Here is a 27858-nt window from a genome sequence, read left to right on the forward strand (position 1 = left end):
GACTTCCCAAGTGTCAGAATATGATTGTCTAAAACGCATCCTAAGAGCATACCCTATATACCGCTTTCTTCCGTGCGGAAATAAAAGGCGATGAAAGAAGGCTGGGTATTACAACAGGATGTATCTTTAACAGTAGAACTGCTCGAAAATGGCACTGCTTTATTGACAGGAGACAATTGGGGGAACAGAAGACAATGGTCAATACCACAGATCCGGTTTAGTTTACTGAAAAGGCAATGGTGGTTTACAAATGTGCACACTGCTGTCACTACGCGGTATTCTTATAATGAAACTAATACTGTGGATATAGTGGTGGGCAATTTTCCCCTCACCAGGTTAGTGTGGCAATATCACACCAGCTTGAATACCAAGTCATACTTTAACCTGTGCGCCCTAAATACCACTAGCCTTCCACTACCACAAGGTGTTTTGGTTCTGCTGGACAAGTATAAGGCACTACCTTCCACATGCGTGGGACAATGTACCCACACACGTGTTTCCTGGGTTGCTGGTGTTCAAGGACACCGCCCCCCTTTTAAAAATTAGCAACACTCGCTCACTGCAAGATGAGTGAAGTGAATGCTAATGAGAAAAGCTACATGTTGGATGCTCTGGTGCAAGAATAGAGGGAAATCAGGACTATGGTCCTATAAAATAGATTAAACCTTGATATGACATGCAGCACAAGGAGTGTGCTCATTAAAGAGTGGTGTTATGTTCATGTATCTCGAGAGGATAGCTCAGTAGCAACTTGCGTGTCTTGGAAGGAGGTTCGATCCCCGGGTTCACGCTTAGAAACCTCTGGGCGTTTAACCGCGTTATAAATATGCAACTAAGACAAAAAAACAAAACAATTACGCAACTAAAAAACAAATTCCTGTAACAGCGCCTCAATACCCCGGGGCTATGTGAGCACTTTCAAAATGTAAATTAAAGTAACGAACTTGAAATACACAACCACGCAGCACACATCCCTACAGACCACTGGATTGGGGTCATGTTTCTCCTAGCAGGTGTATTAGAAAGTGAATTGTTTTTCAGGCTGATCTCAGCCTGATGCACTAGTAACTTTAATATTTCCACAATAGCTTTGCATACACTCCCCAACAGGCCCAGGGCGATCAATATCGACTGACTAGGATTGCAGAATAATGATTCAGAGGATAAAACAGAAGAGGGAACTGTGGGGGGAATATAATCTTCGTTAGAGCAGAAGCTTGGTCATTTTAGCTTGTCAAAGCCAAAGGAGCACATTTGTGGTCGGAAAGTGTTTGTGCTGGAAATAAAGTTTCACATTGCACATAAACATGGAAAAGTAAGCATTCAATGTTGCCTGTGAGCGATGGCCAGAGGACTTGTCCATAAAGAAGCCACGGCCATCTGTGCCTGGAGAAGCAAGGCTGTGCAAACTTTCCACTAGGTAATAAATTGCACGCAAGGACCTTCAGACTGTATCTAGACATTAATGATACAAGAAAAGGGATCATCCAATTATATTGACAGGTTTGCTTGTTCTGGTATGTTTGCCATAAATTGTGTTTGCGGTGTGGAGGGATAATGGGACAAGGAACATTCCCACGTAACTTTAAGACGTGTGTGGTGTTACTTTATTGCTGCATGCGTCCTAAATGTCTCAAAAAGTGAGACCGGATGTGAAGAATTAACCCAACAGGTTCATAACTTCTGGCTTCTTATCTTGTCAGCCCTCCAAGCTACTGTTACTCCAGTGGCACTACAATGCCGACCAGGTATCATAGGACTTTGAAGCCCAAAACACTTAGGGCCACATGAGTAAACCTGATCTACACCAGAAATAGGGACCCCATTGCCCTCCAGCTGCTTCGTCAAACAACTCCCATCAATCGCAGTAAATGCAGTCCATGGTGTGGGATCATGGGATCTGTAGCGCAAAACATCTGGATAGCAACACATTGCTGCTGCAGGCAAACAAATTTGCTTCGGACAAGACATTGCCTCTTGTGGCCTACTTTCTCATCATGCCCCCCCAACAATGAACTGCATTGTGCAACCGTGGTCAACTCTTTTCCTTAGTATTACAAGCATACAGTTAACAGAAAGAGCAGTTAATGCAAGTATGGCTATTTTTAACTCTGTACTACTCATCAATACTGCACAGTGTACTCATTAGAAACAGTGGGACTATATAATGCAATTACAACCTTAAAAAAGTGTTTTGCTCAGCTTTGTTTCATTGGCCCATGGCCACTTGGTTTTCACTCTTAGTCAAAGGCTCATGGGACCATAAAAAGGAAGGAATGCCAAAGAACAACCAGGCACAGTTTTCCAAAAAAAAGCGTTTTGGAAACACGCAGTTTTAGTCCAGAAACTATTTGGGAGGAGATTTAGTCTAGCGACTGTTGAGTAGTCTTAAATTACCAGGGTTGTAATATAGACTCCAGCACTTAACCACTTAGATATCTGGACAAATCTTTAACCCTCAAAGTAGAATTCCAGTGCAGATGGCATAATGCTATTATAAAGTTTACGAAATCCAACTATTTTATTATCTCCAATTTACATTCACACCACAGTGGACCCCATGGAAAACTAGGCCTACCATACTTGTTTTCTGGGACAAAGTACTGTGCAGCTTGTCGTTTTGACCAATGAGCATGAAGAGTCACCAAATGCTAGAAACGTTACTATAGAAGCCTCTACAGGTATTAATTTGTGGCAAAGATTAATGAAAAGCGCGAGATTATGGGTTTAGTTGCGATGTTAGACGTCACTTGCGACACCCATAGCACAAAACTTGATGGGTACAGATGAGGAGAAATTGCATTGGAGGAACACAACTTGTATGTTTGGAATAGTTATTTGCCCACCCATTGATTGCCCATGGCCATGTTAATCCTTATGGCTATTAGCACCCAGTGTCTACCCTCCCCAAAACCCCTCATGAGCGCTCTGAGCTGGCTTTAATCAAGCTTTACCAAACTTATCCTAAATGCCTCCCATTGTTTTACAACGCAGTCTTCTGAGAGTTAATTACTTTATTGGTGGTCTAAACACTCTACTAGTGTAATACAAATGTCTTAGCCAGGCCTGCCTTCAGCCAATTATAAGCACACTGAGTGCCCTTCACTGAAGTCCTGTTAAAAATAAGCATTGGCAAGTCAACAGTTCTGGCTTTTCTACATTAGGCATTTGTCAGGCACTGCTATGACATTGCCAGGTACTCGCACCATTTTGCACCTGCAACAATCAATGACCAATTAATATCAATACGGCTGTACCTGTCAAATGCCTTTCCCATGCCTACACAAAATCCCAAACTCCCAATGCTTGTTTTTATTGGAGCCAGGGCCTATTTTCTGACCAATTTGAACCCCCATAGCATGAACATACCCTCCCTATACTGTGCAGTTACGGTGGGGCAACAGATGCAGATCTGGTAACAGGGCGTTTTACAGGTGGGGTGGTAGCAAGGCCAGATTCCTGGCATTGGCACAGGAACTTGCAAGGAATAAGCACCAGATTTGAGCAAGTGGGACTTTGGAGTTGGCACTTTCAGGGGGACATTGCATGGAATTAATGTAAACCTCTCGACTCCACACACACTCAACAGTGCAACAGTGTGTTGGGAAGGAGGGACAATCATCCCGGGCCCCCCAGTGCTTTCAGATGAGGCAGACACATGGATGTGTGCGCAGTAGGGACTTGCGGAAGGACAGGTGGCAAGGGCCATAGAACTAAATGCCATCTTACATAGCAGCAGCCATATTGCAATCAAGGCCCAACTTCATGCTGCAGCCAGGGCCACAGTTCTGAGCCACACAGATCGAAATAGGTGCATGCATGCAGGAACAGGGTGTAGCTTGGGCACTGGTGAGGAAGACCGGAGCTGCAGACATTCATAGACACTTCATTGTTTCATGTTACCAACAGGTCGTATCACAGAAGGAATGCCCCCTGCAATGCCACGAGGGGGTAGAGAGCCCTCTGCAAAAAGCGATCTGACAACGGCACAAGCCTCCAACATTCCCAGCTGAAAGTAAAAGCACCCACAAAAAACCTGTCCCAGTACACCCAGCATTTCAAGGTACCAGTCAGTCTCATAACACCAACCATAAACCGTTGGACCACCCGCAGCCCCCCCCCCCCCCCAACGAGCAGAAAAGATTTGAAAACAGCGATCAGTTGCCTTCACCATAGGTTGCGTGATTTGTGCTACAAAGGGGGTGGGGGTGGCCAGGCATGATAAAACATCTAAAACAAGGGTGGGGAACTTTGGTTGGGCTCCAACATGTCTGGAATCGAGTTAGTTAGAAGTAATGACCTTGAACTATCCTCTTAGCCCATGTCTGTAGTACCAGGAGCACATCAGGTCAGAGATGGAGCCAGTATTGTCCTTCACGTAATTTCCAATTAGTTGTAGCTTCATACAAGACACACACAGGATTCCCTTATGGGAGGAGATGGACCAAAGGGGCTGGACCCAATGGCCTGGCATCCCTTGTGGAGCAGGTAGCTTATGTATAGGGTATCGACCAACAGGCCATTTGTACTTGTACACTAATTTACGTCACTGATGACACTGAATGCCTTCATAAAGTGTATGAACTGATTTCGGCAGAACATTCCATGGCAGCAGAGTACTTTGCTGGTGCACTTCTATTTTTGTGGAAACAAATTGTTCTCCTTGCAAGAGGTGTGCTGGGCCTTTTCCCCTAGTGTGTTGGACTCTCTGGTTTGAGCATTGATGGGAGAATTCTCTGTTTAGGCTGAATTTCCTAACCTAGTGAGTCCCCCAGCAGCTTTGCTGGATTTTTGGGGTTTATTTTTTTCTCCTGCCAAGAGTGAGACTTTTACCCTCACTCTTGGACATGATTTGAGTGTGTTTCTTTGAATCTAGAAGTGTTTAATGGGCTATGGGGTCTTTTACTCCATAGGGTTTCATGCGTTTTTGTGATGTGTGTTACACAGCACCCTCAGTGCAGTGACACAGGGGTGTCTTAGTGACCCCCCAGTATAGACTCCATACCCTGGGACTGACTACTGTCTCCCAAGGCATGTAAAGTCACCATTGACACTAGTCTTAATTTCTGAACAGAACCAGTACAAACCATCATATTCTGGACGTACTGGCTGGGGCAATTCGATTGCCCCAGGGTCTGTTAGTCGAGGGGGCACGTCTCCATCCCCCCTGAAAGAGTTTTGGCTGGTGGCAGTGGATACTACTTTATATTCAACCGCAAATATTTTCCTATGGGATTTCCCATTGTTTTAGGCTATCTTTATTTAATTATTTACGGTAGCCTCGAGCATACCGCCGGTTTAATTAATATTAATACTCCGGTTGGTATTTTTTTGCCAAAACTTGATTCTAAAATGGCGTGTGTGTTCTCTTCTGTGACTCCAACCCAAGTCGAGCCCTTTGTTCCACTTTTTGGCAGGCTTCTCCACAGAAGCCCTCCAAAGTGGTGCCACTCTGTCTGGGGTACTTAGGAGGGGGAGGAGGGGAATTTAGGCACCCTGGACTGAGTTGCCTAGGCAACTCAAGTCGCACTCCATCCTGATTGGCCCAAGTGGCATGTTCGAGTGACAGCTAGGCTGAATGAATGGGGGTTTGCTGCATAAAAGTAGGGCTTTGGGGACTGGAACTTCAGAAGTCGCCACAGGACCTAAGAATCCAACGAGGGAGAAGCTGAGCCGACCTGCCACGACACCACCGGTGGAGCCCTGCTGGACTGCCTCACCACTTTTCCCAAGAGGAGATCTCCCGCCGGAGAGTCTTCTTCCTTTGACTGGTGGGGATAACCAGCTTCACCGCCTTTTCGCTTTCCCGACGTACCTCGTGGCTGCCTTGCCTGTGCCAAGCACCCCGGCCACTGGGATACCACGAAACCAAGGTACCACCTTTAACCGGAAAACTCTGCGGCTGGTTTCTTCCCTGGCAGTGCACCGACCTTCATCTTTCCTCCAAGTCGAGATCTTCTCTTCCCCTGGACGACGACACAACTTGCACCCACTACCAGGAAAAACTGCCACAGCTGGAGGATCCTTCCCACTTAAGGTACCGTGTCCCGCCTGGTTTCCCTTGCTACCGACTGTACTGGGGTAGATTTAGCCCCCGGCTTTCGAACCTGGGTTAGCCTGGGACACCTTGGCTAAACTTTTCTAAGCCTAGTGTAACTGATCTTGGGCGCATTTGTGCTCTGCTCCCTCTAAGAGTGGGCCCAGCCTTTGGACTTTGGCTCACCAGTGACTTTTTGCTCTCTGCCTTGCTAACAGTGTTCCGGAATCATAGAGTGGTGTACCTCTTCATATTCTGTCTTCTTCCCTCCCTTTCTCACAAACGTAAATTAGAGTGCAATCTAGTTAAGCGCTCACCTCTGTATGAAAATAAGTGATGTTTCACTGTGATTTATCTAATAGGGGAAATAGGGGTGTATATATCATAATAGTAACTGTTTAGAATATTTTACAATAAGAGTGCTGGAGTGTTTCAACTGTGTTTTTAAATTAATTATATACTTTGATACCAAAGCTCTAGTCAGTGTTTGCTTGTATTATTGTATCTGAGTGCCTATTGAGTATACTTTGCATACTGTCTAACTCTTCTTGAGGGAAGTCTGACTGCTCACACACAGCTACCAGGTAACTCTGGGTGGTACAGACTGCTACCAAGTGGGTTTACTGCCAACACCTGTAGTCTTAAATTTTTTGCAGTGTTCCCTAAGGGAACTGCACAGGCTTCTGCCTAACAGCTCTACAGACGTGATCCCAGCAGCCCCCAAGACAGCAGAGGATTACTGGCCACACCTATGCCATTTTAGTTTGTTTTAGTGTATCGAGTTATTTTGAATTCGGTGGAGGAAGAGGGAGGGCCTGTGAAAATAATGTGTGAGGTGCAAGAAGTGTCGGAGTGAGTGCGAATGGGGCGTGAACTGGGGCAACTAGGAGGCAGGAAACTAGGACTGGCAGGGACGGTTATAATTGACACGTACAACTAAGAAGCTTCTATTGAATATACCATTGTTAATATGAGGATAATGACTCACTAGAATATATGCATAGCACATTGCTGTTGTACAAGAAAGCACCACCACAACCAAAGGGTGGAGACCAAAGGAAGATGCCACGCCCTTGGCAAGAGCAGGGTACCAATAAGAGGTATTAGAACTACGTGTAAGATAAAACTACAGAAACGCAAATATTTTAGACATGTGGATAAAGTTTGGTGTACACTCTGGCGTGACGATAGCACCTTAAGTATATCTAACGCGACAGCAGCAGAGGAAGCGATGCAGCCTGCACATCGAGAGGTGCTTTATCAATTTATCACCCGCCCAGCTACAGGATAAACTAACCCCCATATTCAATAGAGATCGAACAGCATTCCACCACGGGAGAGTAAATCACAGGAGTTTTTAGAGGAGGCCTTAATGGCAACACAAGGGCAACACATGGAAAACGGGGGCATGGTTTAGACAAGTAGATGGGGGGAGATATTTTGTGACTGGACAGCACCGCAATAAAAGATGTGCATGTGGATAAAGAGAAGGGGGACTACAGCGGAGTAGAAAGCGTAGGCTATGGGACAGTGAGATCTGACAGGGACGCCAACAAATGCAAGGGAGAAAATGGGATACTGGATGAATTTGAAGACGAGAGGGACTCTCCGGAAGCACCAGAGTTGTGGGGACCATGATTGAAGACCAGATATGGGCAGGTAGCAGTGGCAAGGAAAAATAAGTGTTGGACGGAAAGCCAAGCAAGGCGTGGGCACAACCGCTGTTATTGTACAAGGGATCCTAGAGGGCGTACTATGTGCCATGGGCACAAATGGATTTGAAATTGATTAAAAATGCACCTGCCCCTTGCTGCTGGGGCTGGGAAGTGGATATATGTCTTTGAAAAGCAGACAGCAGGAATTCCTTTAGCGGTGGGAGACCAGGCGGGCGACGTGTGTGTTAAGGCCAGGAGCCCAGGGGTGGAGTTAGACTAAACACAATGCGGTTCCTTTCAACAATGTTAGAACAGAAGTGTGGGACACACTGCAACGGGTATACCCAGTCACACTGGGCTTGCAGTCTATAATGCAGTACACCATGAAAGACGAAGATGCCGCTGAGTACATTTTGTGCTGGAGATATGGCAAGCAGAAATGGGCGACCAGTGGGACCGACCAGTTTATCTTTTCTGGTTTGTTAAACCTTTTAACTGCCATGGGGTCCCTCCTCCACCCCCCAAATGCCAAGGCATTTTTTGGCGATTTTGGTATTTTGCCTTTCAATGCCTAACGTTTGTCTCCTTGATTTAACCCCTTAAGTGCCAAGGACGAAATACCTCATCCTTGGCACTTAAGGGGTTGAGAGGGGATCGTCCAAGGGAGTTCAGAAAGTGATTGACAAGTTATGGGGCATAGACACAGAGGGGAGGGACGAGACTCAGATTATAATACACCATTGCAAAAGGATTAACCCCTTAACTTTAATCAAGTAAATGCAAAAAGGACGAGCATACTCAAAGGTTGCAGGCGGAGAAAGCAAAACTAGTGCAGAAGTAGTTAGCAAAAATAGTAGTGGAAGTGGTTGTGACGGCGAATAGACCACATTCAGCGAAGCAGGCTGCGGCTCACGCAGATATAAGGACTACAGCGTTTTGGCTAGGTGGAGGTCAGGGGCAGTAGACCCTTGCATCAGTATCACGAGTGGCACCAAGGAGATCAGCAGCAGGGGAGGGTTTCAAAGAAACAGAGGGGGACAATGGGGTGGGGATTCGGTGTACTGGGAGCGAGGTGGTGGTATGGGACCGTCCTGGTGTTGAAGCTACGGAAGTGGGGACATTTTTCAAGAGAGTGTAGAAGCAGGCAGGTGGCAGCCTGTAACACATAATCAACATGCCTTAGCACTACCACAGCCAAACAGATTCACCTCCATACCTTATGTAATAAACCAGGCCTTCACCCAGCTGCCACCAAACTCCCCCAGACATGCCGGTCCAAGCACTGCCAAATGTACAACTGCAAGTGGTGCAGCAGTGTTGTATGGAGGCCAAATGCAGTGCTGAATTGAACAGTAGCGCCGTATCGAGGGGTCAGTTTCACGGGAGGAAACCCCTTCAGGTTCCCACGCACTAATACGTATCTGGATTAGGACAGCCCACAGAAAGCTCTTGCGTGCCCAGTCCAGCCCATGACTACCCACCCCGACGAGGAACACTTGGTGGTCGCCGATACAGGTAATAAGCAATTCCAACTTTATGGTTGTTACAGGTGCCATTAAATCATACAGTGACGGTAACTTCCTGCAATCAGGTGAAACTCACACAGAAGAGGTAGCCATCAAAATAGGAGTGAATGATTGCAAGATGGCGGCTAGGTGGGTGACAAGCTGCAACGCGCTCTTGTCTCCCTAGAAGCACCACACTGAAGTGAGCAAAGCAAAGGCGTAGGAGCCGGGCCCCCACACAGACATGGGGGTTGGGATCGCAGCAGAGCACCCGAACAGTTACGAGCCATGCAGCCCGCAAGCAGCGTGAAGGGTGCAGCTGGGCCGCAGCAAGCGGCTGTGGCGAGTAAGAACCGCATCCGCACAGGAGGGCCCTCTGATCCTCGCTGCAGACGTTGGTGGCAGGTCTGAAAGCCCCTGAAGGATGAGGCTGACCCCCTGCGGGCAACTTGAGGGATGCGCGGGGTGAGTCGAGCGGGCCGCCGCACATCAACAGGCCCAGAGGCCTCCACGTGGCCCGGAGCAGATCCAGACCAGAGGCCCCCGATCCAGGCTACTGTGTGCCTCACATAAGGCCGGGGAGAGGCGAGGAGGAGACACTGGCTCGCCACCGACATTCTGGATGGGCCCTTTGGCATTTGGGCTCAGAGCTCCTCAAGCCAACGTAGGCACCCTGGGGTTGAAGCACACCCGTGGCGGGAGGAGGGGGGCCGAGATGGGTATGGGGTGAGCAGCTTCCAAGCCCAACTACAAGCCGCAACCAAACACTGGCCCCTTCCACGGCGGCATCAAGAGCAGTTGACAGCTTGCCACAGGACGGGACCTGGGCTTATTGGTGAAGACGTATTTAGTCCAAGTCACAGCCAGGTACGCACACACTCCCTTCTGGGCACACATTCCCTCACCACTTGCTTGGCCCTGTGGGGACAAGGAGAACGCCCGACACCAGCGGACAGGCCTGTGGCAAGCCCCCCTCCTCCTTTCAGGGATGATAAAGCAGCTCTGCTAACCTGCAGCACTGTACAAGTAAGATCCAATGCCCAGAGGTGTGGACAGAGTGCGCTCAGGCCCGGGGAGGAGCGAGGCCAATTAGGTTCCGGCAGTCTGCCGTATCAAATCCCACTCCTGCGGAGCTAAACTGCGAGTACTATACGGAGGCTCAGTGAGGAGGGGGGAAGTCAGTCGATACAGCATCCCCCACACCGCAACCACATCCCGGCACAAGGGGTTGAGGCACATAGCCGATAGCGAAGTAACAAACCAGTGAAGGAGCATCCGGGACAGCTCTGGGTGACGCTCCAAGACTACAGATATTCCGAGAAAGCTACTAATGTTGGGAAGCAACCAAAGCAACAAGAAAGCAGCCCCAAGTCCATCCTCGGGAGGGCTCCACCCAAAGCTGCTGGTCCAGAGACTCAGAAACCGGGGAATCACGAAAATAAAACACCGGAATTTGCGGCCACGCATGAAGGGCCCCGTAATAACCCCGAAATTGGCTGCCTCAGAGGACATGGAGGCATGCTGCCAGGAGTTTCAAAACAAGATGACCCAAGCCTTCCATGCGCAATTCGCGGCATTCATAGGGGAAATGAAGCAATCCATAGCGTAGATGAGGAGAAATCTCCGAGCTGGGAGAGCAAACAGACGCAACCGAGAGCCCTGCAGGAGGTGACGGAGTACACGTATGCTATGGACATCGCTCTCGAGGACTTAGCCAGGCTATGCACAAAATCGTGCTCCAATGCGAAGACGTGAAGATCAGGTCCCGCAGATCCAATATTTGTATTCAGAAACTCCGGGAAGCAGTGGCAGATGGGGATTTGAAAAACTTGATCACTCCAATCTTCAAAAGGCCTAACGAACAAGGAGCACGGAGTTGATGTCCAGATTGACAGTGGTCACAGAACGGGCCTGAAGAGAATGGAACCGGGCTCTAGAGCTAGGGAGAAAGTACCGATTCTTTGCACAGCCCGTTATAATGGGATGGAAATCCACCTCTTCCAGGAGGTGGCCCACTTCACCCTCAAAATAAAGGAAATGGGCCTGGGCCTGCAAATTCTGCAAGACAAACCGACCAATACCAAGCTAAAAAGATGCAGGGCTGCGCCCTTTCCCCACTCCACTCTGCCATTTAACTAGAGCCCTTTATGTCAGCAATTAGCGCAAAACGCGAAGTCACAGGCATACAGTTTTGAGGGGGAGGGTTGGGTGGGGGGGAGAACATAATGTTAATGGCGTATGCGGATAATATGCTTCTGACACTCGCGGACCCCCTAAACTCGCTTCAGGCGGGAATAGGGGAGATCCACTGATTGGGGAAGGTAACAGGGTTGAAAATTAATCTGAATCAGAAATAATGAACTGATGGGGGACAATTTAATGTAAGTGCAACAGTCAATCCAATTTCGTTGGGCGCACACTTGCATTAAACTCCTGGGCATAAAAATAACCCCAAACTCTGCAGGGCCTGTACGGGGAAAACTATCCTCCGCTGTTCGAGCATCTTAAGCAGCAACTATGTACTTGGGGCCCCATGTCCTCATCCTGGCTTGGCAGAATCAACATGATAAAGACGGTCTTCCCAAGACTTTTATACTACTTCCAGGCACTCCCGATTATGGTAACGGAGGCATTCTCCAGAGCAGTATACAAAATAAGCATATACATATGGAACCACAGCCTCCCCCCCCACCTCCACCTCCCAGGTGGCATTGAAGGTGCTCCAAATACAGATAAAAAAAAAAAGGGTCCCTGGGACTGCCGGACCTACAACATGTACTATTGGGCGGCCCAAGTCCGAATCTTCAAAGACTGGTTGGCTCCTGACTCAGGGAAGATCTGACGCCAGATGGATCAGGCCTTGGTCGGCATCCCAGTGGGTGAAGTTCTGTGGCTCCATAAAGGGGATCGCCCACGAAACATACATAGATCAGACATCACTAAACTGGTTGAAGACTAGAGATTTATTGGCACGGAATAGACCAATTTTCGACCTTCCCCTCCCCATTTACCCCGATCTTTTTCAATCCCCAGTTCTCCCCAAGCACTATTTCAGGGGTATTTAAGAAATGGAAAGAAGTGGGGTGCATGAAAATAGGGGATATGTTCCAGGAGCAAGACAAGTAATTCATCCAATGTAAGACAGACATGGAGCTACCCGAAACTGATAAGACTGCAATATCTGCAGCTATGTCATTGGCTAATGGCTCCCCTGCAGGAGAGGGCAGCCACACGTCCCCTTACCCAGTTAGAAAAGTTCCTAACCACCGATCCAGGGGACAAGTATACATATATATATGTGCCTGGGAAGAAACGTTAGGGGACCCTATTCTTCAAGAAGACTGAGGGATATTACGAAAGTGACTCAAGCTATGTAGATTAGAGAATTCTAAGATGAGTCAGTAGAATTACGCTCCTACTTGTCTGAAACAAATTTACCCCAATGCTTCAGAGGAGTGTTGGCGGGGATGTGGTGGGGAGGGGCACTGGCGGCATATCTGGTGGGGGTGCCCGAAGCTGGCGGCCTAGTGCAAACAAATCATCCAACACCTCCACACAATATTTGGAGCAGAGACACCAGTTGTATTCACACTTGTTAAAATCAAATGAAAACAATTTAAAAACCAGGGGGAAAGTGGTATGTGCACTCTTTAGTATACTCAAAAGCCTCACCCATAAATCTGTTGGGACGGGATTTGGTGAGCAAGCTGAACATGACCATTTCCTTCATGGACCGCAAGGTGGCATGTGCCACCCAAGGTATGTATGCCTGGAAGGGCAATGTCATCATTCATGCCCGCGGAGGAGGGGTCTTGGTCGGCAGCATCCCCTTAGACCCAGTCATGTTCGTCTATGGATTGGTATTGCTTGATGCCGTGCCACAGATTGGCATGGGTTGTTGGCGGGTACCCTCAGATTTTTATTTTCACCCTATGGTAATAACGGAGCTCGTGGTAGGCACAATACTTTCCCTAGACTTGCAGGGCTTGGTTGTGTCGGACAAAATGAGTGTTGTGGTCGGGGACAGATATCCATGGGTTTGAATGGCAGACAGAGCTGTGGACTGACCCAACAGTGCTCCTTGAGAAAAGGGCAGATACAGAGTTGTTTGAAAATATGGTTGACTATGGAGAGATTGTGTTAGCAATTTGCATACCCTGCGAGATCATGGTGCAGTATCTTGATGCCCTCTTTCGCTCCACCTCCCTACAGAGATCTGGAGCAGGTACTGAGAGATTATGGACAACCAATGAACCAATGCCCACGACGTAGGGCTCTTGCAGGGAGTAGCGCCTGTGCAAAACACAAGCAAGGCACTGTATTGCACAGAGTGAAGCAATATCCGATATCTAAAGAGGCATAGGAGGGAATAAGGGACACCATCATGGCACTCCTGAATCAGGGAATAATAGTCACATCCACCTCTCCATGCAACACAGCTATTGATCCGATAGAAAAATCTGTTGGAGCATGATCCAGGACCTTTGCCCCCTAATGGCATTTCCCTGGCAGAATATCCAGTGGTTCCGAACCCTGCAACAAAACTGCAGTATTCAAAAAGAGGCGACCCTTTTCACTCTGATTTCTTGATGCCTTTTTCTCCATTACCCTGCAACCTGAGTCACAGTACTGCACCGCGTTTAAGCATGGGGAAAGGAGTCGAGGACACAAGATTGCCTCAGGGGTACTGTTGAGTGCCCCAGAATCTTCAACAGGATTTTACATGCTGATTTGGGGAATATCCAAGTGCCTAGTACCATCATTCAATGTGCTGACGATTTGCTGGTCTGTAGCGACAATGAACAGCAGTGCAGGAAGGATTCCATCACCCACTCCTGCAGCTGCTGGCGTACAAAGATGATAAGGCAAAGCTGCAATATTGCCTCCAAGTAGTACTCCATTTGGGCCAGTTGATATCGGTTCACAGAAAAAAGGTATACCTGATCGTGCCGCCTCAGTGCACAGCACTCACCAGCCCTAAACTGTTAAAGACGCAACTTTTTTTTAAGGTTTTGTAATTGCTGTAGGGCATGGATTCTAGACTATGCAGTGTACACTAGGCCCCTTTTACAGGGCCTTAATGAGTCTCATGAGAATGACGGTAAGATTGCATGGATGAAGAACATGCTCACCAAGGTTAACACTTAAGTGAGCTCCACTTCCCCAGTGCTAGCCACACCTGATTAATATCTATTCTTCCATACAAATAGTCAATTGCTGACCACAGTATTGACGCAAAAGAGCACGATGTGCCATTGGCCTACTACAGCGGACTGCTAGATTCTGTGATGCAGGGCCAGTTCCCATGCAACAAGCGCTCACTGCTGCCATATATATACAATTGAAACAAGTTCCACAATTGTTAGAGTGCTCCAACACTGTACAAGGAGCATGCAGTGTTTCCCATTTTGGAGCGTTCCAAATCAACAGCATCTTCACAGTGGGCATCCGCGTATGAGATCGTACTGTCCAGCCCGAATTTTCATATGGTAAAGTGCAAAACTAAATCCTGCCACCTTTTGACAGAACTGTGCACCGAAAAAGACCCTGCAACACCTGGCTGTACTTTGAGGGAGAAGAGGATGGCATCCTGAAGGCAAGGGACAGCCCACTCTAGGGGAGCGCGGGGGTCAGGTGCTTCTCGTTGACTGGTCAGTAACTATCAATAAGGGCACAGGGGTAAGGCATACTGGGGATGGAGTGTAGTACACCTAGTTGACAGGGTCTACGAGGTATTGGCGCAAAAGAGAATGCCCATGCACTATTCGGCCCAAGCAGCAGAAGTTACAGCGCTTTGGGTGTCTCAAGAGTTTCACGTCACTATTCCGATTCGGCCTATGTCACCACCGCATTGCATGCAGGTCTGACACGGTAGAAGAGGGTAGTTAGAAGTGCTGATGTGGTACGGTTAAATAAATGGACGCGCATACTAACGATATAGACGTCGTCTCACTCAGTAACGTTGAAGCCATGCAAGCTGCATATCTACCAGTGCCGAGTTTGAGTACCCAGTGGTAGCGCAGAGCAGGCAAACTACTGACTCCTACAACTCCAAAAACAATTGCAGGCACGAGCATCAGAGGAGGAGAAAGACTTGTGGTTAAAATAGGGATACAAGTAGTTCCCTCCAGATTTAGTGTGGTGACAAGAAACATTGGGCATAGCACTTATACCACAGGGGTTGCTGCAGGTCGCATCCGACCAGCTGAATCATCCATCCCATGTGTGAAAACAGCATCTTGCTGCCGATATAAAGGAAGACTGGTACGTCCCGAATATGCAGGAGGCATTAACTAAAATTATTGTGAACGGTATTACGAGTCAGACTTACAGTACTGGTCTTACCCCAAGAACAATCCGAGGTACACTGACCCGCCCTACTAGTTGAACATCAACTACGCAGACTTTGGCAAAAGGCTTAACGGATCCCACTTCCTGATTGTGGTGCGTCGTTTCTCAGTGTGTGGAGGCTGGTCCTCGAGTACAACCCGATGTGAAATGTGCAGCCACATTTTTGGCCAGAGGTCTTTCCTCGAAGGGGTGTGCGCCAAGTTTTAAATTCTGATAACGGCATGCACTTCAATGTCAAATCACTGCATCATTAGGCATCAAGTATCGGATGTGTAAACTTTACCACCCCCAGGCCAAAAGGGTTGTGGAGAGGATCAATGGTCTTCTCAAGAGTAAACTGTCCCAAGCTTTGTACCACCCGAAAGAAGAATTGGGTGCATTGCTTGCCTCATTGCTTGGCTCAGCATGCCCTTTAAGGATCATTTATTGCCCTATGAGGTCTAACAGGTTGGCGCATGCACACCTCCATCTCCAATTAGGAGAGCATCTGGGGGACAGTGTGCCCTAACCAAAGTTAAAAATAATGCCTCACAACAGAACACACTGCCAAGGATTGAAGACACTCCCAGCCCTGCATCATAGTGTGTGTCACATCCACTGCAGCTTTTCCCTGGCGACTGTTCACAAACAACTCTGTCTGCCGATGGAGCGTGTCTAGATATAATGGCCCCTTTGAGGTAGCCTATGCTACTCCCCTTGCGGTAAAGGTTAGTGAATTATGGCATTGGGTGCACATGTCCAATGTTCATAAAGTCCCCCCCACTCAACCCACCCAGACTCTGCAGAATGATAGCAGGGCAGGTTAGGAACTACAATTAAGCATTGCATGACCTGGGCTTCTGTTGCCCAGTTAAGGGAACAGCATTGGCGATCTTTGTTGCAACAAGGAGAGGCGGTGGGTTGAGTCAGATCATTACATATCCTGCAGGTTTTCTTTGGGCATTTTGGCCTTTTCAGGAACTCAATGTCACTCATGTTTGTCCATTTAGGTGATGGAGATTGTTACCAGTCACCTTCTGGATTCTTTAAATCATTGCGACAACATGACAATGTAACAGGGAATAACTAGCTAGTATACCAAAAGGTGAAGGACAAAAAAAAAAAAAAAAACACAAGCGGGTCAATCAAAACTAGCAGAAATTCTTGCATACAATAAAGTAATTCTGTTCCTGAGCTCGCAATTGACATGGAAGAATTGTTCTATTTCAAATGAACTTTTCTATTAACTTAAAATAAAATGAACTACCAAGTTGAAAAGTGAGCGAGTACTATAAAACATAACACATCCAACCGCGAAGAATTTCCAAAGCAAAACAAAGGATTGCTAAGATAACAAATGGTTACCATACCCCAGCCACATAGCAAAATGTAGCATGTGAGAAACATGACCCAGCATTACATCACTGCAATGACAGCATGTCCCAACTGGTTCATCAATGGGCAATCCATGTGTACGCATATGGGGGGATTCCACCCTTATGCCCCTTCCTTTACTTTCCATACATATATTAGCAAAAGGGTGGGATTGCATTAAAAACCAAATACAAATTAATTTGCTCCAAATAGAACTCATATCCTTATGCCTCTTGCCAGAGGCAGGATAATGGGGATTGGACAGTAATGAGAAATTCCCCATTAACTTGTTAAGAACCAACGCACAATTAGATTTAAATTTACCAAAACTGCCCTCTAATGAAAATGAGCACAGCAAAATAAACTTCTCGGATCATTCATTTAGCCAAAACACGGCTGTAGACCCTCCAGAGTCTAAACTATGTGGGCACGACTAGAATGGCATGCAAATGGATAATTCTCTGAAAGTTACAGTGAGCTAAAACGTGGTTGTAGACCCAGAGCTGAAACCATCCAAGAGAAAGATCATTTTTCATAGTCTGTCCTGAGTAAAGGTACTATTAATTTTTAACATTTGGAATGTTTACGATTGCATTGCAAACATGTTAATTTGCATCAACAGACCGTTAGACATGACGTTATGCCATTAGCAACGAAGTGCCTTTCAGTTTATTCATTCAAAATATTTCCATATATCCCCATCTCCTTTAAAAGGGGTTCACAAAGAAAGTCAAGGGGAGCACACAGTCTTCTCTGTAATAGTCAGAACCGCTACAAGACTCAGCACGTAGTCCAGAAAACTACAAAAACTACAAATGACCATATACATAATTTAAGAGACCAGAACCATTAGAAAGAATTAAAAAGTCCCTAAAAGGACCAGTCAACTATTCAAATTATGTCTAGGGAAAAATAATCAAATATAACATTTCAGCGATGCTTGGATGCCTTCGAAAGTCATTCAATTATGGCACATTTGACTTGTTCAGTTGGTCGCTAGTGGTCTCAATGTGAAAGAAAACATTGGTGGCTGGAGTAGACACGATTTTGCAAAGTGGTATGAATCTAGTATAATCGGAGTATTACCATTAGGGTTATAGTGTGTATATGGTACAGTTTTGATATGCAAACACATAGCAACAAAACTACAACCGAGTGGATACGATGCGAATACAATGTAGCTGATGACGTGCACATGTCGCCTAAATATGGGAATCAAGGAGCTCTAGCTGCATATTGCGGAGAAATCAGTGGATTGGGGAGCTACTGTGAATGGATGCGTTAGTCCTGGACACACTAATGCATATACACAAGGGGGGGTTTTAAGGGAAACATGATGTTAGGGACATTTGGGGAACAGGGGGTGCATGGTGAATACATGGGGATGTCATACCGAAGGCCCCTCATAGCTGGGGTTTGTGCAGGCTGCAGAAGCCTGGGTTGGTGAGATGAACTTTGTGTGACCTGGACAGTTGGTTGACTGAGTCAAAGGAAGGGTGAAAGAAGCTAACTGCATTTGTCCAGCTGTGATAATATCAAATGGTCATTCGAAGTCAGGACAAAATGAAGTGCTAGTGGGTGATAGGTTTATGACTTGGTGCTATTGTGGATAATGAATATAATCTTCCTGAGAACATGAGAGCTTGTTATGCAGTGATAGGGAAGTGTTGACTGATGGCCAGTTAAACCAGGTGCAAGAGGTGCTCGAGGGCAGAGGTGGCAAATGGTTTATGGGTTTCAGCTCTGTTCTCAAGAAAATGATCAGGATGTGGCAAGAGGCCATGTGAGCTGAAATGGCATTAGATTAGCGTGAACCGAGAACAGGGACGCCACGAGGGCTGGGTAGATGAGATTATGTATTGCTGGTTCTTTTCCCTCCCTCATATTGATGAAGTGCTCTTGGAAAAGCTGTGTGCATCACACCACTGGTTAGTGCCCTCCAACCAGATAGAACGTGTAATATTATAGCAGTGTTGATGGTGAATAAGTATGTGCCCATGTCATGATCAACTATAGAAAAAGCCCCAAAGAGGTACTTTCAAATAGAAGGGGATGGTGTTTAGGTGAATGTGCCCAGTAGGAGCATGGGAATGTAGTGGGGGGGGGGGGTTAGATTTCCCTGCGTAGGGTTAGCCAGTCATATTTGGGGGATGACTTTGTAACAAAAAATGTCGGTGTGTGTATATACAGTTTAACGGGAGTGTCTTGAAGAGAATCGGACTAGTTCTGTATCTGAGTAGTCTAGCCCTTCTCGGACGTTTGTATACAATAAATTTGCTTCACTGACAAACGGCACATTTTGAGAGGTGGGTTTATTTTGAGCAAAGATTTCCAAGGTCAGTCGTGACAAATTCATTCCAACTATATTTCCTTATCCTGCCTTCTACCTACACCACATTCTACTTTTCCCCCATTCTCTTAATTTGTACTGTTCATACACATACTTCCTCATTCCTTTTGTTTTATAGGTTTTGTAAACAAGCCTGTTAATACTAGTTTTATTCTGGAAAACGTATTAAAGTGTGGGGCTCTTTAGATCATGCAAGGTGCGTAGGATGCAAACTTACAAATTAACTTTCCACAGACGAGTTAGAAACTTCGCCACATTTTAGCAGTCACGAATTAGGTAATCATTAAATTAACTATGGTTGGGCATTCAACAAACCATTAAAAAAAGCTTATGACACTTAAGGGGTGAAGCTGAAGTCTTGTTACAACTAGCAATTCCGTTTCAACAGCTCTTCAGTTTGTATTTTAATACACATCTAAAACCAATCGGATTACGCCCTTAGTAAATACCCCCAATCGATACAATATCAAAACGTTGGGAGTGATCCTTTATCTGTGGTACCGACAAAAACAGGAAATTTGGGTAATTGCAATAGTGCAACAAATGTCGGGCACCAATCAGGTGTACTTTTGCAAGTAGAAATGTAATGCGAAGCATCACTATCAAAAAAGTATTGCAGTGACAAAATGCTTAAACAGTGCCTGATGGTCAAACAAAAAATGCTGTATAGAAACGGTGCCATTAGACTACAGCTCACATTTTGCAATACATATTTCTTTAAAAACCCAAGAGTTGTGTCAGGAGTTGTATCAGGATAGGGTCGAATAGGCCCAACAGAAAAGGTAAGCCATTCCATGAAAATGGCAAGAAAAACTGATACAAAAGGCGCCAGAAAAGTAAAACATTACCAAGCGATATTAAATATTGAAACAATACCAGCTTAGCTTCCAGATAGATTAGTTTGAACTATTAGATGTCCCTTGCAACATCTATAATACAAAACGATAGTAATAACTGGCCATGGATGGTAGAAGGTGCACAGTGGTGCAGTACTGGGGCATCTATTAGCAGTTCCTGGCAAATGCCTAATACATACACACAAGCCAAAACTGTTTGCTTTGCCAATGCTTGTTTTTCACCTACCGGGTTACACAAGAACCACACAAGTGTTTTAAGGCACAGGCGTCAAGACTTGCAGGCTTGTCTGAAAGAAAGGGAACCTTGTGTGCCTGGTTGCTACATGTTCCTTGAGTGTTCTGCCCTCAGTGTTTCATGATTTTCAGATGGTCCGTGTTCGCCATCTTCCCCACGGGGTTGATATCCAGTGTGCGTCTTCCACCTTCCTCCTGATGCTCAGTGACTCACAATAAGGGGCCAACACTCATTTCCTCCTTACTCCCATTGACCTACACTGGCGACGAGGAGCAGGAAGCTAGCAGAGAATGGACATGCAAGAAGCATACAACACAGCCAGAAATTAACACACCCAACTTCTGTATCCAATCTTCATGGCTGGTTAACGAAATGTAAGCTGGGAGAAGGCGCCCAGGGTAATGTGCGCAAAAACATGAACATTTGATAATTCAGCAAAGGAGGAAAGTCAAACAACTGATGTCCACATGATGGGTGTGTGATAGTGGGGAAAACAAGACGATAAACCCTGATAAACGAGCTTAATGTGAAGTGAAGACATGCAGACACCAGAAGAGCGGACATGGGAAGGAACAGAAGGTAGGCTGTGTAATTTATCAGAAGTCACAGGAGGACGCAGACAGGTAGCAGTTGGAGGGAAGTGCAGGTATGTAGAGGATAAATACACTGGGCATCCAAATCATGGCAAGAGAACAATGACCGACTGACAGTCACTGGGAGCAAAGCGCACTGAACACTCAGTCAGAGAACATGCCACAAAACAGCAAGCTCTTATTTGGGGGGGGGGGGGGTTGGAGGGGTGTATGAGGTTATGCCTCCTGGGTGTTCAATCCAGAAACGGGGAGCTACAGGCCTGAACTAGCTCAGTGGATGCCAGAATCTATAGCAATGTAGCAGCAATGGTGCTGCCTTGTGCCCGACAACTGGTCTTTTCAGTCCTGGAATACCCGAGGCCAACTTTTTTGTTCAATACAGAAGATCTCTTGCTTGGCTAATTGAGAATGTCTTTATCCTTCAAGAGACATGGCTGAGAGATGGTTTCAAGGTTTTATGGAGAGCTGCCACCAGGTCCAAGAATGTTGGCCTTCAGGGGGACTTAGTAATGGGGGTCAAAGTCCATGTATCCCCTAATGAATACATAAGGGCAGGCACTATACCATAGGTATTTTTTGTACTGAATTAAGGTGACTTGGCCACATTGCCATGGAAACGTTATTAATTAATATGACCCGCCGGGTGATAAATTTACCAAGCACATTTAAATGCATGCGTAATTCGCTACATCAGTGTGGATATCAGAACATCCTAAGGCTCATTGTTGCCGGGAATTTCAATCGCCACTGTAAAATGCTGCTTTTTACATGCTGAATACTGGAGTGGTGCTCAAAATATATCCTGGAATTGTTACTTAAAGTCACATGGAAAGAAGCCAAAACTTTTTACAAGGTCCCAAACATTTTTTTTTAACCGAAACCAGTGGGAGGCCTGGGGCTAAATACTTGGGCAAACAGCAAAGTATCTTCTAGGACTGATAACCTTTTTGTAGGTGCAGTGCATCTATAGGAAAAATGCCAGGAAATGTGAAATGTATCGAACCAATCTCAGTGATCCAATTGGTTTTAGGAATGAACAAGATAAAAGTCCAAACACTCCAGCAAAATATTGCATCTGGTCTGAAGTAAATACTGGAAAGTTGAATTGTATGTTGACAGGGTATTATCCTTGCCCTCAACTACCCAGGTATGATCATGCTGGTATATATGCTAGACTGTGTAGTTTGCTTCACCACTTCAAAGAATACAATAGTGAGGCTTTAGGACCAAACCTTTTCATTTTGACAAAGGCGTAACACGAAAAAACTGCAGTGTATGACTGTGGCAGATTAAAATATCAAATAAGAATAAACAGACCACATCCTAATGCACATGGTATAGAAATTGACTAAAATCTTATAAACTGCTACGCGATTGCCAATTGCCAGTTAATATTTGGGATTTTGAAATCTCAAAAGAGCAACTGGCAGGTCTACTGATAATACTTGGCTGAACACATTGCTAATGAAGTAAACCCCATTACAGAGGAGTCTTGGGTGCCATATTGGGGCACTTTGGATGTACACCGGTGTGTACCCTATATGTAGGAGAGTGATTTTGACATTAGTCTGATCTAGGTTTTGAGTTAGACGACGTTATTGAAGTCAAACAATTTAGGCATCTAGAGCCCCATGACCAGATGACATAGTCAATATTATCAAGAAAAATTTTCTGTGGATAACTGCTTTATAGGATCTCCATCTGGAGAGCAAGAACCATCCCACCTAGCTGGTGGAAATCTAGATTAGTCCCTGTTCACAAAAAGGGACTGAGAACCGACCCATGTAACTATCGGCTCCTTGCCAGGATAGACTCCAGCTGTAAGATTTTTCTTCGAGGCTGCTTCTTATACTGAATAGCTGGGTAGAGGAGAACTCGATAGCAAGGCAGCAAACAGGTTGTAGGCATCAATAAGCATGCTTCTTAACATCTGAACTCTACAATATATTATTGCAAATACTCAGTGGCCTGGTAAAAATTTACATACGTTACATAGATTATACAGGGGCATTCGATTGTGTCTTTAAGTGCTAGATTATGGGAGAAATGGGAAAATGGGGGCATTCACCCAGTTATCCTAAAATTCATTAAGCAAATGTACACCAATACCTCTGAAGTAGTCAGAAAGGAGCAGGGGTGGTGTTCTCCAGGCCCACACGCTCCAACCATGTACTTATGCAGGAGTTTGTTAAGGGCCGCCTCCTCTATAAAACTAATCTCAAAAAACAGCCACAATTTTCCTCTCCGAAAAGGTAGAAACTATCATGGCTTTCACACGCAAATGATAGTGATATTAGATCACACGCCTGTGCGGCCGCAAATATCCCTTGATGTCAAATGTTTTTGTGATTAAGAACAACCCGAAGAGGGGGGGGGGGCGTACCTGGCTAGAGGGAAGGGGTTCCAAAACTCGATCAAGGGAAGCTACAGGAAGCAATTGGAAAGGCATGGGGGTTGGGAAAGTTGGGGGTGCGCGAGAGGAGGCAGTTAGGGTTGTTTCTTGTTGGGCGATAGGTGTAATGCTGAGCCCCCCAGTGGGGTAGTACTTGGTGGTTTGTTCAACAGATTCATGAACAGGTTACATGGCTATGAGAAGGGCATAAAAGGGATGGTGATGACAACCACAATAATCAAAACATGAAGTAATGCTTGACGAAATGTGCATTGTTCATTTAAAGACTTTAAAACGAAAATCCACACAAAAAGATCATGGTCATAGGCAGGAAAACAGGCAACAAAATCAGCTATGATTGGAAAGTCAATGATTGTTGGAGGTGGTAGACTTACGTATACTTGGGTATCGAGATAAAGACTGCCCTGCAAGAACTTATGGAGACCTCATCAGTAAAACATTTAAGAAATAGCTGGCGGGAAAAGGCTAACAAGAAAGTTCCGTCTATTGAGGGCAATTTGCCTGTGACAAATCCCAGGGTATTGTTACTGCTTCCATGAGTGTAAAGCCCTTTCCCATGAGGGCAGGGTGATGAGGCTGTTAACTAGTCCCCCTGGGGGTGATACCCAGCTGGTGGTCTCATAGCGGAGGGAAGCCCTCCATGTGACCAGTGACGATGGCCTTGGGAGAACGCAGTGTTCTACCTCTTCACTTGTGTCGCCCATTTCACCTTACACCACTCACTCGCCTGCGGTCTCCACTTCTGTAGTCTCTACCCTACAGAGATACATTGATACAGATCATACTGGGACCAGGAAGAGGAAGGTGTACCCAGATGGATTGCATACAATTGCCGACAGAAATAAGATCTTTCAAGGAGGCAAAAGCCCACAGCGGAATGAACATACATGGTACAGTCCATTAGACGTAGCCCCTGCAATAAAAAGGTAGGACTGCGTACCTTGTCAAGCCAGCCTTAGCGAGGCAAGGAACCACATGCCGCTTCCATGACAAGACCAAAGGAAGAAAGAAGGAGATGCTTATTCAGGGAAGAGTTTCTACAGTAGCGCCAGAGCCGGGGGAAGAGGAAACAACCAGCAAAGCTAAAGCAAGGAGAGGGCTTGCAGCCAAGAACTTAAGAGACGATGAGGGCAGGATGCCAAACACGGGAGTAGTGCAGAAGCCCTGCTGACTCCCAGGACAGACCAATAACCACAAAACTTCACTCAAGTAGGGAACGGGTCAGGACAGGGATGGCACCACAAACATTAACTATAGATTAACTAGTAAAAAGATGTGATGAATTTACTAGAGAGCTTTACCCCACATCAGCCTGTTGAAAGATTATAATGCTGATCTTAGATGGTATATTATCTACTTGCGTCTTAAATCAACGATAGCCCTACCCTGGAACACGCTGGCTTGGGGAGGTACTGCACCTATTTAAAAATTGTGTAGAGTCAAACCAGACGTATCTTAAACTGATTGCTGACATTTATATCTTCATTACCTGAAAGGATATAAGTTTTGTAAGCTCATTTGAAGGTCTCAAGTTTGATCAGTTTTGGGCTTGTATCCATAATCTGGTTATTACCGTAGCCTCATATTATATTTGGATAGTCGCAGCTGATCTAAGTAAATCTTGATGGCATGAAGTTTTAATTAGGGCTTTATGATGCTTTAACGCGATAGGTGTATTTTAAAATATATCAAACTAAACCTCGTCAAATATGTGGGCAAGTGCTTAAATTATCCACATTACATAAGTGTGTGATCCTGGATAAATCGTTTCATATCACCGTCTTAATAGAACGGCGCTATAAGCCATTATGAAAAAGCCTCACATTTGGTTTACTTGACTAGAGGTGTTGCACGAATAGTAATTACAGCCATTCACCTATTTCACAGTTCGTGGGCTCTATGCTTACTCATTGCAACTTCTTTATTGAAATTATCAAGGTGCCACCGAGTCTCATCTGAAGTTGCTTCTTCTTGGTGGGAATACATATGCACATTTGGAGGTATGCGTGTCTTTCACCACACAGGGAAGGGACAGATCGCTGACCTCCTGCATGTATAAGGGTCTTATAGATTGCTTTTTGCATATCCGTGCTGTCATGCGAGGGCAATTATTTGGAACAGTCAAATATATACCAACCATTGCAAATAGTCTATCACAAAATATTGTCACTATTCTAACGCGCGTGCAGAGCACGTGTTCAGAGCAAATAAATAAATGGCAAAACTTTATGTGCGAGAGTTCGGCCAAGACACTCGAACAGGATATCTAATTCTAAAAACTAAAACGGACCACTAGCAGCCAACGACGATCTAAGTTTCTACAATTTGTGATCAACGCACCTCCCCGTCACGACTACCCCCTTTGTTTTTTTTTAACAAATCTTAATCTCCTGAGAACATCGAGAAACCTGCGATGCCAACAAAGTAACATAAGATTCAGAGTATTGAAAAAGTGGCACTCACACTCGTGCCATCTACTGCCTGTGCAGACGTGCTCCTGCGCCCGGGGCCTGCACACGTTGACCTACAGGCCGCCGCAGACTATCAAGGCAGGAGCGACCCATCAGTTCGGGCAAATCCTCAAACGCCAGAAACAAGGCGGCCAACTCGGGGACTGAACGCCCTGCATTAGATAAACATTAAAGGTCTCAATAGACAAGACAACAATTAAGCACGAGGAAAGAGCCTAGAAATCAGAGGGGCAGCAAGGCGCTAGACGCGTCCACTATTCCGGACCTCCATATATAAGAGTGCGGGACAGGAGAAGGAGGGGCGCTGAAACACACCAATCGGGGAACCGTAGGAGACGTTTGTTTACTCAGCACATGCAGTCCCCATCTGGTTAAGCGCGTGTTCGCCTACCCCTTTACCTGGTACACGCCGGAACTGGAGGCACGCTCTGGCAGGTGGGTGGGTCCTCACGAGTCCGTCCTCGACCCTGTACTTATTGGTTTCGGCCGCAAGCTCCCTTTTCTGTCCGTGGTGTTCCAGCTGACCGCCAGGCCCTCCCCGCTAGGTTAAAAACGTGAAAATAAAAACCCGGATCGATCTGTCAAAAAAAAAAAAGTGAAAAAAAAATATCCGTAGAGGACGGGCTCTCCGTTACACACAGTAGGAGCGACGCGCGCACAATAACACGCTATATCCGCCGACCCGCCCCAAGCGGCTCCCCATTGGCTGAGCGTAGTGCGCCCCTCTCTACCTGAATGGCTTTTGTGGCTGCTCCTCAATTCCTCGCCGGGGAGGAGGAGGAGACCAAATGCTGAATTCTCACCTCCGGTGCGAGCAGAGAGGGGGCACTGGGTAAAGGGGCGGTACCCGTACGCTTCGGGCATTGTGACGGAATCACTACGCATAGTTTCATTGGACGGTGCCGAGCGGAAGTGGCGTCCTCCTTTTACCGTCACCAAGTAAAAGGAAGGAGCTGGTGAATGGAGAAAAGAGGAACACGTCCGTCTACATTGGTTGCTGGAAATAAAAGAAAGACTACAAAAGGATTTTTTGTTCTATCTGAATGAAATTTCAACAAAATATTTTTCTTGTGTTATGTTTTGCTTATTTCACGTTTAACCACAATGAAGGAATTGTAACACACATTTTGAGGTTTAACGCGAAATAAGCAAACCATAAAACAAGAAAAACATTTAGTTGAACTTTCAGTTAACTGATTTGTATTTATAAAAACTTTCAATAAAAATCAGTTAACTGTAGTGTAACGAAATGTTTTTCTTGTTTTATGATTTGCTTATTTGACGTTTAACCACAATAAAGGAATTTCAACACACATTTAAAAAACATAAACAAAATGACACAATACTAGGTGCAAAACAGTCCCATGTTCTGTTATGTTACTTGGCATTTAAATAGCCCTCTATATATCATAGGTATGACCTCAAAGCGCTGGTAGGTTGAAGCGTTTGGGAACCGTAGTTCTGGTCAGTAGAGAGAGATAGTGTTGTTAGGTGCACCAGATATGTGTGCAGCTGATGTACTTGCCGGATGGTAGCTACATCCATAGCTCTCAACTCACACGCTTTTGGCGGGTGTCACCCGCCTTGTAAAGAGTGGACTCACCCGCCAAGCCTCCTGCAGGCCCATTCATTTCAATGGGCCTCTCACCCGCCAAAAACAAAATCGGGTGTTTTCACCCGCTTTTGCGATTCAAATGTTTGAGACCTATGTTCATCCTAGCGTTAGGTGTGGTGCTGAACATATCAGTTGGATGTGTGCAGTCTGATGAGTGGACACACAGACTGGGATCTGGCTTTGTTAGGCCTGAAGGACGCCTATGTGAGCAACTAGGCTGGAATGTGCCCGGCTAGCTGCGTTTTATAGGATGTTGAGGTGTTCATGGGGTCATATTCGTATGTGAGCAGCTAGGCCGAATTAATCAGGGGTATTGCTGTGTTCTAGTTGAATGATGGTGTATAGTAGAGAGTAAGCGTAGTGATGTGATATAATGGTTATCTTTATAGCGCCCGAGACCAGGCACGTGAACAGGATGGCAGG

The 27858-nt window shown here is 46.0% G+C and overlaps 1 protein-coding gene across 4 annotated transcripts in view; it reads right to left on the reverse strand.

Annotated features, from left to right (window-relative positions):
• The window catches only part of PAIP2B (poly(A) binding protein interacting protein 2B), a 168605-nt gene extending 141962 nt beyond the window's left edge, over nt 1-26643 (reverse strand). Inside the window, exon 1 of one of the 4 annotated variants that reach the window (XM_069632276.1) lies at nt 26552-26643. The gene's annotated coding sequence lies outside the window, so the exon portion shown is untranslated. The other 3 variants (XM_069632277.1, XM_069632278.1, XM_069632279.1) reach the window with 3 other exon arrangements.
• Nucleotides 26644-27858: the final 1215 nt, after the last annotated feature.

The sequence above is a fragment of the Ambystoma mexicanum genome, chromosome 6q (genome assembly GCF_040938575.1).
Source record: "Ambystoma mexicanum isolate Mex_15411 chromosome 6q, UKY_AmexF1_1, whole genome shotgun sequence".
Lineage (NCBI taxonomy): Eukaryota > Metazoa > Chordata > Amphibia > Caudata > Ambystomatidae > Ambystoma > Ambystoma mexicanum.